The sequence below is a fragment of the Vicugna pacos genome, chromosome 25, assembly GCF_048564905.1.
Source record: "Vicugna pacos chromosome 25, VicPac4, whole genome shotgun sequence".
Classification (NCBI taxonomy): Eukaryota; Metazoa; Chordata; class Mammalia; order Artiodactyla; family Camelidae; genus Vicugna; species Vicugna pacos.
The window spans coordinates 1849140-1853793 of NC_133011.1; positions in this window are offsets into that span (position 1 = coordinate 1849140).

Here is a 4654-nt window from a genome sequence, read left to right on the forward strand (position 1 = left end):
AAACCAGTTGCTTGTTAACCCAGAAGAGCCTGGATTAGAAGGGTTTTAGTTTCTGTGGGGGAAGATTTTTAAGGCCCTTAAGCAGCAACTTACTCTGCAAATCTATCTTCACAATTAGTTCTACTCAGCTTCAACTTTTCACAATTTATTTTCTTCAAAATTTTAACTCAGAAGTCCTAAAAAATCTTCATATCTTTCTCTTAACTCCATCCCTCTCTCCCCTTATTTTCATTTGTAACATTTTTGGCAGAATTGTTTTATTTACACATCCAGATTTCCTGGAAAGAGACAGAGGCAGATGGTTTGAGGTGCAATATGGGAGAAAGGTGAGGTCATGAGGGTGGGTTTAGGATATACTGCAGGATGTGGGATAGACAGCTATCAACATTGGGGGAGTGGCTAGAGCCATTGTGTGTGTGTGTGTGTGTGTGTATGTGAGAGTGTGTATGTTAGATCGTTGAAAGTTACAGTCCTTTATGTGGGTCGCTGATGTCTCTCCTTGTGTCTGCACTTACTTGAAATGGTGTACAGGAGTTTCAAATTGGTGTGGAAATTAAATTATGTACATGTTTCCACTTTTGGATTTTTAAGTTATATTTCATAAGTGGATGGAATTTAATACATTCAGTATTAAATCAATGTTTTATGTCCTTTGTGATTGATTTAGTTTATAATTTATAGTTTATTATTTCACTTTGAGCCAGCTAGCTGCATTAGTTTTAATTCTTAGAGACTAGCTTGTCTGAAAAAGTGGGTGGGTTGGAATATGCGTATAACTGTAGACACACTCTCCTTTCTTGAACTTTCACTTGTAGCTCTTAGGTGTAGATATTTATAGAAAATAATTTGACTAGTTTCTAATGAAGAAATAGATAATGTAGCTAGGTTTGAAGTCACACTGTACAAGTCGCTTCTCCAAGACTGCAGCAGTAAAGGCACTTAAGTATGTTGCTGAAACATAAGACAAGACTGCTCCTCGAAATCTGCCTTTGTCCTATAAGAGAACAGCTTTGTTAATGGAATTTAGTTCTTTAAGATCAGGGTGAATACATAAATGTTAGAAGCCCTGGTCAGCACAGTGTGATGCCTAAGACATGGTTGATGACTCAAGTTCCTTAGGAAGAAAATACAATTTTATGTTGGGGAAAATGCTCTTGTTATCTGGCTTTTAAATTGCACAAGTGAAAAGGCTGTACAGAACACCTCGATTACAAGTGATTTTCCTGAGGAATGGGAATGTGCCAGCCTTAGCTTATTCATACACATCATCTCATATATTGTAATTGAGTTTTTCTGTAAACACGAAGATCTGTGATGTCAAAAGATTTTTGCAGATTTTCTTCCTCTATTCATAAGATTGTCTGATCAACTTTCTTTCATAGAAAAGGAAAATGATTCACTTTGTTTCTTACGTAATATTGCTCTCCCACACAAAGATGGCACTGAGCCACCATCAGTGAGCTGTGCTGATGGTCTCTTCTCCTCTGATGTCAATGGCATGTTCATTCTATGTTTTTTGCTCTGTTACATTTAATTTAGATCAGAACAGAAGATCGTAGGCTTTAGATTTAGGAGTTAGGAAGGAAGCTTTTGTTCGCAGGCACTCCTAGGAAGCAAGATACTGTCTCCTGATGGAACATGAGAAATAACCCCAAGGGCTGGTGCTTAGGGCAGACTTACTGTGTGCCAGGTTTCTGGATGGAGCTGATACACCAAATGCCCAGGTTAGGGTGTATCAACTCACATTCCACAACATCTCTGTAAGGCTCTGTTACTCTCATTTTATAAATGAGGGAACAGGATCAGGGAGGGTAAGCTATCCAAGTCAGAAAAGGCCTTTAGCTATTAAGTGGGGAAGCCAGGATTTGAATGTGTTCAGTCTGGCTCCAGAATTCATGCTGTTAAAAACTTAACTGCCTCTAAGAAACATGTGCTTTAAAAAGTATAATGAGTTTGTTAGATTCTGCCTCTGTATGAAGCTTGGATCATTTTACAATCAGAGCATAATTGAGGCTCTTTGTGCTTAGAGTATTTGAGCCATTTGGCTTTCGGTCAGTCAAGTTCTTTGTGAGGTTTTTGGTTGTTTTTGTTTTTGATGTTAGGAAGTATTTGCAATTAAGAGAAGGTAAGCAGCTTACAGAAACATTTTATGCACAATACCATTTCAGTTTCATCAGAGATAAATTTATATATGTATTCATTTTTTAAAAGCTGAGGACAGGTAATAAATCTCTAGATGGTGAGATATAGGTTCTATCTTTTACAAAAGTATCTATTAGAAAAGAAATTCCTTATGTAATTTTGTGATCGAGTACTCACAGAAGACATCAGGGGGGAAAAAACATTTTTTAATGGCAGAGTACCTTTAGTAAATACCAGTATCCTGGTGTCTTTCAAAAAAGTTACAGGAAATAAAATGCTTTTCTCAAATTATAAAAAAGAATAGACCTGCTAAGCTCTCCAGTGGCAAGGAGACCAAGTTCTGTTTTTTCTGCTTAGAGTCTGCTGGCCATTTTCCTCTTATTCCTGTGTGTGTGTAGGTAAGTGAGTTTTTGGTGTAGCTTTACTTTCCCCCCCAGTTTTTCTTTTAACTACAAAAATTAGTTAAATCTGTTTTCTCCGTATTACAGGTACAATCTAATTATTCTTCTACCAGTTTTACACATAGGCATTTGCTTGATATACTATGTTTGTTTTTTCCTAACTTTTTATCTTAAAAACGTTTATATTTTCTAAAAGGTTGGTAGTATATATATAGTCCAATGAACATCTGTATACTTTTTACCTAAGTTAACTAATGGTTATCTTTTGCCACATTTGTTTTCTCTCTCTTAATATATATTGTTTTTTTGTTCTGAACTAATTTCATGCCCTTAAATACCTGTTTGCATCTTACAAGCTTAAGGGCATTGTCCTTACATAACCAAGAAGATTATGTTCTCTTTTTAAATGTGGGGATGTTCAAATTTCCCATGGGGCTTGCAGGTACTAGGCACCACGTGAATTTATTTTATGCAGATTTCTGGGGATTACAACTAAGGGCTGGAAAGTAAAAGCTGTTGGTCTGCTTTTTATGTATAGATAATGTCATAGTAGAGAAAAGACACATTGACCAATAACTACCCTGCAGGATGGAGCGTTTTATATAAGAATGATGGCACAATAAGACAATAGCCTAGAGGTTATCACAGAATTATGACCTCTTAGGATAAAGATATTAGTAAGGATGAGCCTGGCTCAAGAAGATGCTAAAGTAGAGGACAAACACACAAACAAAACGCAGTACTAGTCCACGTGGAAAGGCATCTGGCACATAGATAAACTTCAGTTATCCAGAAAGTTTCCTCAGTGGAACCTTTGGTTTTCCTTTGATGTCAGATCACTACCGTCTTACTGTACTCTCGCTTAAATGGATTTTGTCTGCATCATTGTCGGGAGACAGATCTGTTTTCTCCGTTGTTAAGGACTTTACATGATTAGAACATCGTCAGTGAGTGTGACACGCTTTAGCAGAAGGGAGAAAAGGAGTTAGAGGTCGGCATCCTTTGAGTCCTTCCTGGTCTGCTCCCTGTGGATCCTGTGGCCTGGCTTGGGAAATGCATCCGAGTGATAAAAGCAGCTCCAGGTCTGTATTCAGGGACTACAATAGAATATTCATTTTTTTCATTGTTCATTGTTGTATTATTTTTACTCTTAGATTTGTAGATTTGTTTCCCTGTTGAGTATTTTTTTATTCCCTATTAATTAAAAAATTACTTAGGCTGAATGGGTTAGAATTTTCTCTATAAAAACTTAATTGCTTTTTCTCAATTACTATGTCTTCCTATTAAAAAAATTTTTTTTAACACTCAGCAGTTGTCATTCCCTGCAAAAATTAGACTCAAGGGAAATGTAGAATGTCTTCATGGTTATCTGATTCTATCCAATAAAAGTTGTAAAATTTACTATGTTATTAACATGAAACCTTATAAAAAAAAACCCTTTTCATTTTGGGGTAGGTTTAGACTCACAGAATGTTAGTGCTAGAAGGAAGTTTTGTACTCTTGGTTGGGTTACTTAACCTCTCTGTGCCTCATCTTAAGATTAATTGTACTTGTCTTATATGGTTGGTTTGAGATTTAAATGAGATAGTATATTCATTGATTAATTAAGCAGTAATTTACTGAATTCTTACCTGCTAGATACTGTATGCTATTGTAAACACATTAATTCATTTAATCCAGGTAACAACACTATTAGGTACAGATACTGGCATTTCACTTATTTTACAGACAGGGAAAGTGAGGCACAAAGAGGGAGGTAACTTGTCCAAGATCACTCAGCTAGTAAGTGGCAGAGCTGGGGTTCTATCCCATGCAGTTTAGTTCTACTTATAAATAAAATCTGCTGCTTGCTGAACTGTTGAAATATGAAGTAAGACGTTGACCATGTACTTCAGTGGGTATTGAAAAACTTAGTTGCAACAGCAGTATGACAGTTACAGTGCTGTCCAGAAAGTCATGCAAAACAGTGCTGAAAGTTGCATGGGTAATTGCAGAGACTGGTATCCGAAATGTGCTCATAGCATCAGTGGAAGATTTTTAAAAACCTTATCTAGTGAATAGATCTATAATAATTTTATTTTTAACAAACTGCACTTTGCAAATGCTAGACC